Here is a 15,525-nt window from a genome sequence, read left to right on the forward strand (position 1 = left end):
TTCTGAATTTACGTGGTGTGAAACCAATTGAAATTCATCAACAGTTGAAGGAGACATGTGGTGATGGAGTTATGGATGTGTCGACAGTGCGTTCGTGGGTGCGACAGTTTAATGAAGGCAGAACATCGTGTGACAACGAACAGAAACAACCTCGGGCTCGCACAAGCCGGTCTGACGACATGATCGAGAAAGTGGAGAGAATTGCTTTGGGGGATCGCCGAATGACTGTTGATCAGATCGCTTCCAGAGTTGGCATTTCTGTGGGTTCTGTGCACACAATCCTGCATGACGACCTGAAAATGCGAAAAGTGTCATTCAGGTGGGTGCCACGAATGCTGACGGACGACCACATGACTGCCCGTGTGGCATGTTGCCAAGCAATGTTGACGCGCAACGACAGCATGAATGGGACTTTCTTTTCGTCGGTTGTGACAATGGATGAGACGTGGATGCCATTTTTCAATCCAGAAACAAAGCGCCAGTCAGCTCAATGGAAGCACACAGATTCACCGACACCAAAAAAATTTCGGGTAACCGCCAGTGATGAAAAAAAAATGGTGTTCATGTTCTGGGACAGCGAGGGCGTAATCCTTACCCATTGCGTTCCAAAGGGCACTACGGTAACAGGTGCATCCTACGAAAATGTTTTGAAGAACAAATTCCTTCCTGCACTGCAACAAAAACGTCCGGGAAGGGCTGCGCGTGTGCTGTTTCACCAAAACAACGCACCCGCACATCGAGCTAACGTTACGCAACAGTTTCTTCGTGATAACAACTTTGAAGTGATTCCTCATGCTCCCTACTCACCTGACCTGGCTCTTAGTGACCTCTGGCTTTTTCCTACAATGAAAGACACTCTCCGCGGCCGCACATTCACCAGCCGTGCTGCTATTGCCTCAGCGATTTTCCAGTGGTCAAAACAGACTCCTAAAGAAGCCTTCGCCGCTGCCATGGAATCATGGCGTCAGCGTTGTGAAAAATGTGTACGTCTGCAGGGCGATTACGTCGAGAAGTAACGCCAGTTTCATCGATTTCGGGTGAGTAGTTAATTAGAAAAAAAATCGGAGTCCTTAGAACTTGAATGCACCTTGTACAGGCAGGCCACCCCAACCAACTAGGGATTTCGACGATCTAAAGCGCTAATTGGACTTAGTTTGGCACGATATCCCTCAGGAGGGCATCCAAGAGCTCTACAAATTAATGCCAAGTCGAATAACAGCTTCAGAAGGATCGGAGGTGCACCAAAGAGTTATTGACTTTCGGAGTTTGTAAAGTTCATTTTCTTGAATAAATCATCGAGTTTTTCTAAAACTGTAATCATTTGTCCGTACATGTACATCATATCTATGGTTCAAATGGCTCTGAGCACTATGGGACTCAACATCTGAGGTCATCAGTCCCCTAGAACTTAGAACTACTTAAATCTAACTAACCTAAGGACATCACACACATCCATGCCCGAGGCAGGATACGAACCTGCGACCGTAGCGGTCGCGCGGTTCCAGACTGAAGCGCCTAGAACCGCTCGGCCACACCGGCCAGCGTACATCATATCTATCGATTTCCGTCTCATGCGGATACTTCCTTCGTGGTGCGTCTTTTCTTTTTATTAATTTTTTTTGTGGAAGCAGTGCCTGACAAGGTTCTTGTGAGCTTCCATTTTGTGCTTTACATTTGCTGGTAACTTTCTGAACCTATAGAAGGAGACACGTAGTACATGGACAACACTTTTAAAACCTACTCAGTCTTGAATAGTCTTTAATCATCCCGGTATTCGAAACCAGGGTTGTTTTTTGTGTAGTATGCAGCTCTTCGTTCAGCCGGAGAAACAAACAACTGTGCATTTCATGTATAAGAAATGTAAAATAATAGTATATAAATACACGTGAAAGAAACACTGAAAAATCAGTTTGTGCTAGAGTAAATTTGTTTTCTCGCTTGTGTTGACGGTTTTGTAGGTGGGAACAACTCTCTTCGTCAGGAATTAAATAATAAAATCGGTCACACACGGTACAATTTTTCGGTTAGTAAACACAGAATTTTCTCGAAAGCACAGTGGTAGAAGAGAAGATACGCCTTTATCTCACTACACAACTGCATCAGTTTTTAAAGGCCCAGGTAATTCACATGTACGTTTCCTTTTGAAGCTCAGATTATGTCTGTAGAATCAACTCCAAATTATCTGTTAAACTGGTTCCGTAGAGTTTGTCATCGAGTGGAAAATGTTTTTGATATCTGTGAAGGCTATTTCAATACTTTGGTCTGTATCTTGTTACCAAATATCAACTTCAGGTTGAATATTTGCTCCGAATAAATAAACTTCTGAACCACCATCGTACCAACTCAGCTGGCGGTCTAATATCACTTTAACCCTGTTCAGGGGAATTATCGACCATACCTACTGAACAATAGTTAAAAGGGATATTTTCCCTAGCGGCTGAAGTGTTGTTTCTTACCTTGGTCATTCAGTGAGTGCATGAGGGCTAATTTTCCGTCCCCCATGCTATAGTAAATTTTCTCAGTTATTACTTACAAATCTTATATGATACTATCTGTGGTTAAGTCCATTTCAAAACCTCTTCTATTCACTCCTCACTAACTATATTTTTCTTCAGTGTCTATATTGGTACATCAATTTCCTCAGCCCTAGGAGGTGCTTTCTGTGAAATTCCAATGTCTGACTTGGAACTGAAGAGTTTAGCTGTTATCTGAAGTCATCTGAGAATACTGACAGGTTCTGATTGTTAAGCTGGTTCTTACACCTCACTGTTTGAAATCCGTATTTTGTGCTTGATAGATTTTCAACCTATTTTTATACATTTAGTACACGTTACAAAAGTTATTGTTAGGAAGGTTGACCAATATTTCAACAAGTTTTGTTTCCTAAATATATTTTCAAGCAACGCTAATTAATTATCTTGCATAAACTATTCGTCATCCTCACTCTCTGCAGAGAACTTCAGTTTTTCCTATAATTTCGTTCTTTACTTTTAGCGGAATGTCAAATGCCACTATGCATAAATGCAAGCCTCAGTTCCAGCGACACAAAATTAAATATAATAGAATGGAACACCTACAGCCGTCCTTACGCTGTTATTTATTATATGGCTAACAGTTTCGGTGCTTCATTGGACCATCTTCAGGCCTTAATAGACTCTGAGGAAGTTATCTCCAATCTTATACACGATTCATCAGTGGCTACCATCTAAGAACTGGTCATAGTTGTTGGTGACTGATGAATCATGTATACAATTGGAGTTAACTGCCCCAGCGTCAGTTAAGGCCTGAAGATGGTGCAACAGCGTAAGGACGGCTAAAGATGTTCCAATTTATTACATAAGTAAACGGCTGAAGTCCCTCAAAGTTCCAGTCAGGAGGACAATCATACAAAAACAAAGATAAGTGGTGTTCTGTCAAGTATGTCAGTGTGCTAGTGTAGGGGAAACAGCAAGTATTTAGTGGAAACTAGTAACCAACAAACCTTTAAAATTTTTGCTAAGAGTAACATTATTGTAAATTTTACTACATCAAATTTTGCTTAAGTAAATGCGAATTGTTTACAACGATCGTTAGTTATTTGAGCAGCAGCTTCTGCCTGTTAATGTGTATCTTGAATTATCCTAAATCCCTGAATGTGCCGTTTCAAGATGGGATCAACAAAACACGATGGATGAGTGAACGAACGCACCTCTTTTGCCACTTCCTCGCATATGCACTTACATGTGCACTCACTTTTACGTGACTCTGTGCAGCATGAACTCTAGATGTTTTGCATTTAGTTAATTCTTCTGGCATACAGTGTGAATCAGAACTCGAACTCTAAGGACATAATTGTAGTGTCCTGCGATGGGCAGGAAAGAACTAACGATTAAGTTTGAACAACCAAAACACCTTCTTTGCGTGCACTGATTTCCAAACGCAAGAACAACAAGAACCACTTCAATTTTTGTGCTAGCAGAAACCAGATAAGAGCGCAAGACGATAGAAAGAAAATAATAACCAAAATACTGCTCTACCACAATTACGAAGACACAACTTTCTACTGATATCCCAACTGAAGAAACCTTTGATAGGAAATAATTATTACATGTGTAACCTCCCCCTCTCTTATCGACCTTAATGACAGTGAAAAATTAAACCGCGTGTACCTAATGGAAATTTGAGAAAAGCAATCGTCACCGAAGTTAATCTGTCGGTAAAGAGGGAGGAAAGCGTTACATCTAAATGAAAGGAAAAATGCTAATGGAACTGGTGGAAATTAATTTTGAAATAGGGGTAAAGTTAATCAAGAAAGTAAATGTGCGGCCGTTACGTTAACAATCAACTAGCGGTAATTAGATATTTGAGATTTGGGGAAAATTACGGTCGCCAGTCCTAAGGACAATTACTATAGTAACTGAAAAAGAAAGATTATTACACATATAATTAGCACTAGAAGCGTGGCAACTGAAGGTTTATTAACTTTACCCCTTTTCCAAAATTAATTTCTACCAGTTTCATTTGCATTTTCCTTTCATTTAGATGTAACCCTTTCCTCCCTCTTTACCGACAGGTTAACTTCGGTGACGATTGCTTTTCCAAAATTCCCATTAGGTACACGCGGTTTCATTTTTCACTGTCATTAAGGTCGATAAGTGAGGGGGAGGTTACAGGGTGCCTCTGCTTCTGGACCCAGAGGCAGTGGTGACGATGATGGCACTTGATATGCGGTAAGGTCTGATGGTACTGCTGACTGTTGCGGCTCTAGATGAGGTGGTGGTGGCTCTGGTACTGGCCGCGGCGGCGACGGCAACGGAGTTGCTGCGCCCCCTGAAGTGGCGCCACATGCAATTGAGGAGTCATTTAAGCCTCGGGATGCGGTGTGTGTGAGTGGGAAAGAGACGGAGTCGTCGGAGTAGTGGGGGAGGTGGGAAAGATGAGATCACGAGTGGGCAACAAGTAGGGGCTGAAAGAGTGGGTGGAGGTGGGTGTGGAATACCGGTGTGGGCAGATGGTAGTGGACACCATAGTTGTGTATAGGTACGTAATCGAATAATCGAATAAGGGCAGCTTTGGCGGTGATAAACAGACGACTGAATGGTGAAACCTATCCGATGGAGAGACCTGCGCTCCAGTGGTAGCGTCTCTGGCTAGTAAATAAAACAAAACAAAAGAAAAAAAAAGTTCTCAGTCTGTGTTCAAAACCAACCACCGCTTAATTTTGATTAGTAATCATCAGTGGTGGCCGAAGACTTGGCTAAGAAGTCACCCTCATTCTGTCAACGGCCTTGTCAGAAGAGAGGGGAGGTGCGGACATAGGTTCAGGGCACTCTCTTGTTCTTGGGGTGTTCCTAAAGGCGGAAGGATCAGTAATCATCTACAGAAGGGATTAAATGCACGTAATGTGTATACTCAGGAAGTGTGGCCTGTAATTGAAAAAGCGGCATTATGTTCTCTCCATTGGCAAAAGATTCCGGAATACTCCCTCATTCGCATCCCCGTGAGAGGACTGTCAAGAGGGAGGTGGCCATGAGAGAAAGATTAAATAACCAACCGAAGGATAACGTTCTATGAGTCAAGGCGTGGAATGTCAGAAGCCTGAGCCTGGTAGGGAAATGCAAAGGCTTAATCTAGATATAATGGGGCTCAGCGAGGCTTGGACTTCTGGTCAGATGGTATAACGGGAGTAGGATTGGTTACGAACAGGAAGGTAGGACAGAAAGGGTGTTGAAATGATTCAAATGCCTCTGAGCACTATGGGACTTAACTTCTAAGGTCATTAGTCCCCTAGAACTTAGAACTATTTAAACCTAACTAACCTAAGGACATCAAACACATCCATGCCCGAGGCAGGATTCGAACCGGCGACCGTAGCTTTCGCGCGGTTCCACACTGTAGCGCCTAGAACTGCTTGGCCACCCCGGCCGGCAGAGAGGGTGTAATACTGAAAAGTTCCGTAATAGGGTTGTTCTTATCAGAATCGATAGCGAACCAACACTGACAACGAAAGTTCAGGTATACATGCCGACGTCGCAAGCTGAAGATAAAGAGATGAAGAAAGTATATGAGGACACTCCCTGTGACCGCTTCACAGAGCAATGTTTGTCAAGTACGTGGTCGCTAGCCGCAATTGGTACGCAAAACATCACTCCTTGGAGAACCATGTGTTTAGTGTGCTGAAGGACTCTGTGTCTTGTAAAACTAGACATCTAGTAACGGTGCTCGACACGGTATTGTTTATTTCCGAGATTTCGTAGAGGTATAATCAGATCTGTTTCAGAGTTTACAGAACTCATGTCGATCGCAGGTTGGTGATTCTAGTTTCCGTGCGTTTAGAGAATACCAGTATTTCAACTGAAGTTTACCTTAATGTATTAATATTACAAAAGATAGCTCCATCGTGGATTTACTTTATTTTATAGAAGCTACGAAGACTTACGGAATATTTTAGCAGTACAGGTGGCATAGTTCCGTGAAAACAATTACATTAGTACGAATTGTTGAAACTTTTTACGTACACACATAATTTCCTGTCTGAGTGACTTTAGGGACGGCACTGCGAGTGGAAGGAGGAGATGGAGGAGGAGATTTAGTGTTTAACGTCCCGTCGACAACGAGGTCATTAGAGACAGAGCGCAAGCTCGGGTTAGGGAAGGACGGGGAAGGAAATCGGCCGTGCCCTTTTCAAAGGATCCATCCCGGCATTTGCCTGAAGCGATTTAGGGAAATCACGGAAAACCTAAATCAGGATGGCCGGAGACGGGATTGAACCGTCGTCCTCCCGAATGCGAGTCCAGTGTGCTAACCACTGCGCCACCTCGCTCGGTTGCGAGTGGAAGCATTTGATCGCTTTCGTCATGGCTACTTTTACTCCTGGCGATTACTTTCTCCTGTGATGAGAAACGAAAGTAAATCACATTTTTAAAAATTAATTTAGGGGAGAGCTTGGAATGAAGTAGAGAGATTATGTGGAATGAAATTATTTGGCTCTCCCACGCTGAAGAGGATTGTTTTATGCGGTTTACCGTAACAAGGTCGAATAAATAATTTAATAAACGTAATACTACACTCTCTGCACAACAAAATCAATGCAGTTTATGTTTTGCTGTACGTGTTTCACATTAATTTAGTCTGGTATGTTCGGCAGCTTTAAATATGTGCGCAAATTATTACTTCCGATTTTTACTTTTAACTACCATTTTCTGCCATTGTGCAGGAAATTCTGTCCGAGGCACTTTATTGATTAATGTACATTTTATTACTCATAGCGTGCTTTTGTGTTGCACAGATTATGTCTTTCTTCTGCGTTTATTTCGCCTCCATCACTATAAACATGAGCCCGCCCCCGGTAGCTTAATGGTCAGCGATACAAAATGTCAACCCTAAGGGCCTGGGTTCGATTCCCGGCAGGGTCGGCGATTTTCTCCGCTCAGGGACTGGGTTTTGTGTTATCCTAATCATCATCATCATTTCATCCCCACCGACGCGCAAGTCGCGGAAGTGGCGTTAAATCGAAAGACTTGCACCTGGCGAACAGTCGACCCGACGAAAGGCGCTAGTCACAAAACGACTATAAACAATGTTGATCCACTACTCTACGGCAAAGGGTGATACATTCCAGAATCAATTAGATGCTGTTGATCTTGTCGGCAGAGTGGAAAGATCTTAGATTTGCATCTGGAGGAGACCGAATGATACTACAACACAAAGAAAAATATTTTAGTCGTTATAGAGGCGTGCGACCATAATAACAATAGATGTAAAAGTGACCAGCATTTTTAAATTCATACAAAGATTGAGATCAATTTATTATAAATTGAACAGGTTTAAATACACTGCCGGAAAAAGAAACTACACCCTTTTAAAGATTTCCAAATCCTTCAAGATTAATTCTTGCAACAGTGTATGTGGAGTACATGACATGATTGCATTTGCAGATCAACAGCAGAAGCGGCTCCATGGTACCTCGTATGCGTATCGACGCATACTGCAACACCCATATTAAATATGCAAATGATTAGCTTTTCAGAGCATTCACACAAGGTTGGCGCCGGCAGCGACACCTACAACGTGCTGACATGAGGAAAGTTTCCAACCGATTTCTCATACACGAACAGCAGTCGACCGGCGTTGCCTGGTGAAACGTTGCTGTGATGCCTCGTGTGAGGAGGAGAAAAGCGTACCATCACGTTTCCGACTTTGATAAAGGTCGGATTGTAGCTTATCGCGATTGCGGTTTATCGTATCGTGACATTGCTGCTCGCGTTGGTCGAAATCCAATAACTGTTAGCAGAATATGGAATCGGTGGGTTCAGGAGGGTAATACGGAACGCCGTGCTGGATCCCAACGACCTCGTATCACTAGCAGTCGAGATGACAGGCATCTTAACCGCATGACTGTAACGGATCGTGCAGCCACGTCTCGATCCCTGGGTCAACAGATGGGGATGTTTGCAAGGCAACAACCATCTGCACGAGCAGTTCGACGACGTTTGCAGCAGTATGGACTATCAGCTCGGAGACCATGACTGCGGTTACCCTTGACGCTGCATCACAGACAGGAGCGCATGCGATGATGTACTCAACGACGAAACTGGGTGCACGAATGGCAAAACCTCATTTTTTCAGATGAGTCCAGGTTCTGTTTACTGCTTCATGATGGTCGCATCCGTGTTTGGCGACATCGCTGTGAACGGACATTGGAAGTGTGTATTCGTCATCGGCATACTGGAGTATCACCCAGTGTGAAGGTATTGGGTACCATTGGTTACACGTCTCTGTCACCTCTTGTTCGTATTGACGGCACTTTGAACAGTGGGCGTTACATTACAGATGTGTTACGACCCGTGGCTCTATCCTTCATTCGATCCCTAAGAAATCCTATATTTCAGCAGGATAATGCACGACCGTATGTTGCAGGTCCTGTACGGGACTTTCTGGATACAGAAAATGTTCGACTGCTGCCCTGGTCAGCACATTCTCCAGATCTCTCATCAACTGAAAACGTCTGGTCAATGGTGTCCGAGCAACTGGCTCGTCACAATACGCCAGTCACTATTCTTGATGAACTGTGGTATGGTGTTGAAGCTGCATGGGCAGCTGTACCTGTACACGCCATCCTAGCTCTGTTTGACTCAATGCACAGGAGTATCAAGGCCGTTAGTACGGCCAGAGGTGGTTGTTCTGGGTACTGATTTCTCAGGATCTATGCACCCAAACTGCGTGAAAATGTAATCACATGTCAGTTCTAGTATAATATATTTGTCCAGTGAATACCCGTTTATCATCTGCATTTCTTCTTGGTGTACCAATTTTAATGGCCAGTAGTGTATGTGGTGTATCTTCCACGGGCGCCTATCCAGGCGCTGACTCTGGCAACCAGTCGATCGTATAGATGGCGAATATTCCCATGGGATACGTTATGTCACGCCTGATGGATCTGTTCACGTAGTTCTGGCCTGGAGTGGTATCGGCGTCTGTTGGACGAATACTCTCTACGAGCCAGCGCTCACGTCTTAGGCCAGGGCTTCACAACATACGTGCTCGCGGAGCAAGCTGTGAGCAGCAAGGCGCGAGCACGGAGCAGCGCGAGCACGCTACCCCCACTACCGGACCAGAGCGGAGAGTGGGGAAAGTCACGTGCGGTACGCAACAGCTGCACGCCAGTCAATGTAAATCCGCGGCCACCTGCAGGGATATCACTCACGAATCATTACTGCGACAAATGAATCAAATAAAAGAGAATGTACACGTGCCACATAATTGTATTAGCTTAGTGCATGCCTCTACATTCGTATTAATTTGTGAACTGTTACACAATAAAAGGTGTCACTGAGGTGTGGGATTCTCGGTCATCTTGTACTTTTTGCCCTTTACAATTGCGTCTATGTTCGGAGTAATTGTTCTTGTGCATTGTAGGCGCAGCGTGCAGTTTAAATTTCGATCAGACAATGCGTTTCTCAGGCGCGTCTTGTTACATTTCATTGCAGAGAACAGTTGTTCACAAACATACGTGGAACCGAACATTGATATTATTGTAGCCGCCAGTTTGTGCAAACGAGGAAATCTATCCTGAGGGAAGTGTCTTAGAATTCCAAAATGTTTTTCTTGTTTTGAAATTTGTCTCTGTATTCTCTGTCACACTGCAGGTCAATAATTTCTAGTTGCAGCTCAGGACGAATCTCTTCAATATTCGCTGAATATGGAGAGGAGAACAGATCAAAATCACTGTCTAGAGCTGTCAGATCTTGAAAGCGTTGATCAAATTCTTCCTTAAGGGCAACTGAACTATGTGAATAACGTTCACAGTCTTTGTGAACATTTTGCATGGATGATAATTTAGGAAAATTAGCTAGATTTCCTGTTTCCAGCTGACTCACCCAAAGTGACAATTTCATTTTAAAAGCTCGTATTCGATCTATGAAATGAGTAATTAGCAGATCTTTACCTTGCAGTCAAATGTTCAAAGCATTCAGATGGCTTGTTAAATATGCTAAGAACGCGAGATCACATTTCCACGAAGGCTCTTTCAATTCAGAACACACATGTTATTGATTTCCATGAAGATATTTATCTCATCTAATAGGCAAAAAATCGATTTAATAATTCGCCACGACTAAGCCAGCGGACCTCGCTGTAATATGGCAGGCTACTATAGTGGCTTTCTACATCGTCAAGAAAGCTTTTAAATTGCCTGTGTTGTAGCCCTTGCTTCCTTATATAATTGGTTGGTTCAAATGGCTCTGAGCACTATGGGACTCAACTTCTGAGGTCATTAGTCCCCTAGAACTTAGAACTAGTTAAACCTAACTAACCTAAGGACATCACACACATCCATGCCCAAGGCAGGATTCGAATCTGCGACCGTAGCGGTCTCGCGGTTCCAGACTGCAGCGCCTAGAACCGCACGGCCACTTCGGCCGGCTATAATTGGTTGTACGAACAACAACTCTCATCACATTTTTTAGAGTGATACTCTTTGCACGTAAGTTTTCCTGGTGGATCACACAGTGAACGCCCCTTATTTCATTCGGCACGGTCAGTTTTTGCATTTTCTCCTTCAACAGCGCAACGAAACCTGATTTTTTCCCTGTCATCACTGGTGCACCGTCTGGAGACACTGAAACTAAAGAATTCCACGACAATCCTATATTTTCAACACTTTCTTCAACACTACTTAAATTATCACCTCCGGTTGTAGTGTTCTTGATGGTTACTACATCGAGGAGCTCCTCCCTCACCTGAAGATCGCTATTAACACCTCTAATAGATATGGCAAGCTGCGCTGTTCCAGTGATATCAACACTTTCGTCCAGAGCTAGAGAATACGCCAGAAAATCTTTACATCGTCTGCCATGTCCTGTATGCGACGCATAATGGTCATGTTAGATAATGGCACAATCCGAAACTGTTCAATTTGAGATGGAGACAAATGCTCCGCTGCAACTACCAAACATTCTTTTATTAAATCGCCATCAGTGAAGGGGCGCAGGGATTTTGCTAAAAGCAAAGTAATTTTGTAACTCACTCTGAAAGCTGCCTCAGTTGATTTTTCTTCGTCGTCCAGATCTTCTTCGGATAGCTTCCTTTTAAGTTTAATAACTTCCTGTGCACGATCTGGTCCATCACATTTTCCACTTCCGTAGTCTTTCGCGTGGTATGACATATAATGTCGCTGCAAATTAGATTCAGAGTTTTGTGTCACACTAAACATTTTGCAACACCATCTTTTTCTGTAAACAGATACAATTCCTCCCAATGGGGGTTGAATTGCGAAAGCATGGTTGGGGTTACACAACGGCGACTTGACATGATTCTTAACCAGCGAAGTGACTGTTAGAGCTGATCGTAGTACTTTAAACTAGTGGTGGGCAGGAAATCGCGTATCTGTTAGAAATCACAGTGATTGAGAAGTCACAGATATCACAATAACAACTTTACAAAATCTAACTGCGATTTCAGTCACAGTTAGCAGTCGTAACTAGCATTTCACATTCAACGCCGTGAGCCATCTGTTGGTCAAATTCCGTACTTCTTTCTGCGATTTCAGTGACAAATCGCGGCTAGAAGTCGCAAGTAGCAACTAAAAAGCGCTGTTAACAGTGCCATCTGTTGGCCAAAGTTCGTACTACGCTCATCTCTGCGACACGCTATCGAGTCCAACTGCGATTTCCGTGACAAGTCGCAACTAAGAGTCGCAAGTAGCAACTAAAAAGCGCAGTTAACATTCTTTACCTAGTGCCATCTGTTGACCGACGTACGTACTTCGTTACGAGAGCCTTGTGCCTCACGAGATCGACGTGCTGTGTGTGACTGTGTGCATAATACTGCATATGAAGGGCTTATTTCAATAGTGGTACAAGTCCACTTTTGTTCATTTTGAGATACAGAGTCGTCAAGTTAAATGAGTGCTGAAAAATATGCAGTTGAGATACCAGAAATATACAAGCATATGGCTTCTTGTTAGAGATGAACCTTTATTTATGTTTGTTTGGATCATTAATTTCAGAATCATTATAGACAGAAAAGTGGAGGTAATGGACTTGTACCACTATTGAAATAAGCCCTTCATATTCTATGACGACATGCACATTCAGCATCAGTTATGGTTGGTCAAACACAGCTGTGACTCTGAATGTATTGTATTAATAAGAAGCAACATTGCCTTTTTCTCCTGAAAATATCAAGTAACGTAACAAATGTGTTTGATTCTGCTTCCAATATGACAGTTTTGGTTAATACTCCACATGCCTACAGGACTTTGCAATGTTAACACAGCAGAACTCAGACAGCTGTATAAGTGTAGAGAAATGAAAACAGTCATATGAATGCTTCACTTTTGTTCCGACACAGTTCAAGACTCGGGAGAAAAGTTTTACACCTGGTGTTCTACATGGCAACTTCACACACAAGAAATTTTTGCCGACACTACTACCACCTACATAAGTAAGCTTTTCCTGTGTTACTTTCAAGTAATGCACTTAAGCTATTCCTGATTTAACTGTAAGATCTGTACTTCCCACTTTCATATCAACAGCCTCAAAATGCATATTGTAGACTTCGGGATAAGTTACAGGTCAGTGTCACACCAAGATTGTGGAGAAAGGGGGGGGGGGGGGCTGCATGTCACTCTCCAACAAGTGTTTACCAATAAGTAAGTGGCGGAAAATTATGGGTATAGGACGGCTTAAACATGTGGAAAATGAGATTTTTATTATTCACTCACTGTATTTGACATTTATTATTCCTTTAAAATCGCACAACAACTTCAATAAAACACAGTTAAATCATTCACACACTTATTTCACAATTATTTCACTTTTAAACTGCAAATCCTCTAAGAGCTGTCTTGAATCTTCACGAGTCTCTCTCAAAAACAGCCTTGATGTGGATAGATACGTACAGCAACCAGTAATCAGAGTCAGAACTGTGTCTGCAAAAACACAAGGATTATTAAACAATTTTTGCTGTCATTAATTACTAGCAATATAATTGACAGAGTAGATTGCTAATATTTGCTATAATGAATATCACATTTGCAAGAACGATCTCACTGAAGTAATTAAGTCCATCGAAACGCTTAGAAACTAACCTCTCGTCTGATGAAAACGGTCTAAAGACGCAGTGGCAATTTCTTCAGATCTGTTGACAATGATATTTTGAGTTATCACTTTATTGAGTGACTGAAATGTAGTTCAGGTACCTGTGAACATAACAATATGTTAGAATTCATTTTCTAAATACGAACTATTACGGTACTGTACGGCTACTTACATATTAATTACGCTATTAATATTTTCACAGTTGTTTCTTTAATACAAAATTAAAGCCAACGGAAGAAAAAAACGTAAAATATACTTGCCAATGACAGGTTTGTTGAGATGCAATTTTCTGTGTTGACAGATGTAACTTTTTCATACGGTGGTAAGTCGCAGAAATCGCAGGAATCACAGAAATCGCAGAAGTAGCAGAAGTCGCAGAAGTCGCAGAAGTAGCAGAAGTCACAGAAATCGCAGAAGTAGCAGAAATCGCGGAAGTAGCAGAAATCGCGGAAGTAGCAGAAATCGCAGAAATATCAGTGGCGGAGGGATACACGACCTATGTTCCTTAACTGCGACTCTTAACTGCGACAAATCACAGTTAAGAATAACAGATACTGAAAAGTAGCATTCACAGAAATCACTGATATCGGAAAATCGCAGTTTAGCCCATCACTAGTAGTACTTTAAACGTTCCACGGTCGGCGCGAATTCAATAGGCACGCTGCGGCCCTATTCAAACGTGCGCGCGCATTTCCCCTCCCTCCCCTCCCTCCCTACTCCGCGACCTTGCACCTGATCGCGAGCACGTGCCTGAGCAGACGCGAGTACTCGCGCTCAAAACCGGCCAGTTGTTAAGCCCTGTCTTAGGCGCAAACGACCATCACCTGCATTCAGATATAATCTGCTTTCATCGCCGAAGACCAAAGTGCTCCATTCCAAGTGATCCTCTGACGGCACCAGGCGAGCCGCTCACGTCGATACTGTGGCGTGAGTGGAAGACGAGTGAAATGCCCGGTAAACCCGCAGGGCAGAACAGGTAATTAGGATTGTGGAAAGGGCCACAGTAACACATCTCAGCCAAACTGGCACGTAGCCGAACCGTTACAACTACGAGTTGCAAAATCCAATTCTTTCACGGCTGAAGGCCTCCAAACAAGAAATCCTGAAAATCATCAAGATAAATTTCAAGCGACTGAAAATACGCAGTTAAAATCGCAAATAAAATAATTAATCAGCTAGGCTGAAAGCCTCGATGCAAAACTGGATAGAACAAACATAAAGAAGATGCACTCCAAACGCGTAAAGGCCACAGTTAAATTTTAAAATGTATTACAATAATATTTTAAGGCAGAAGGCCATAATGTTTACGCTTAAGGGGAAATTTTAAGACCAAGGCTTTAAGCGGCTTAAGGGCCACAGTTGATTTTCTGAAAATTCAAAAATACCTTCAACATTTTAAGTTTTAAGTGGCTGACAGCACACTAAATGAAAAGATAGCACAACAACAGTGACTTTCAGCAAGATATCCACTTGCCAGAATCGAAACTAACTTATACGGACTGAAGGCCCTTGCCGTAATAAATCTCGGATGAACAGCCTGGTATGAGTGTGCATAGGACCCGATATTTCGGCAATCGACCACACTGCAGTCATCATCAGGTGCGCTGATGTACTGACCGGCGGTGGGCCGGCGCCATGTACAGGGCTATTACAAATGGTTGAAGTCATTTCATAAATTCACTGTAGCTCCATTCATTGACATATGGTCACGACACACTACAGATACGTAGAAAAACTCATAAAGTTTTGTTCGGCTGAAGCCGCACTTCAGGTTTCTGCCGCCAGAGCGCTCGAGATCGCAGTGAGACAAAATGGCGACAGGAGCCGAGAAAGCGTATGTCGTGCTTCAAATGCACTCACATCAGTCAGCCATAACAGTGCAACGACACTTCAGGACGAAGTTCAACAAAGATCCACCAACTGCTAACTCCATTCGGCGATTGTG

Source organism: Schistocerca cancellata, chromosome 3 (assembly GCF_023864275.1).
Source record: "Schistocerca cancellata isolate TAMUIC-IGC-003103 chromosome 3, iqSchCanc2.1, whole genome shotgun sequence".
NCBI classification, from domain to species: Eukaryota; Metazoa; Arthropoda; class Insecta; order Orthoptera; family Acrididae; genus Schistocerca; species Schistocerca cancellata.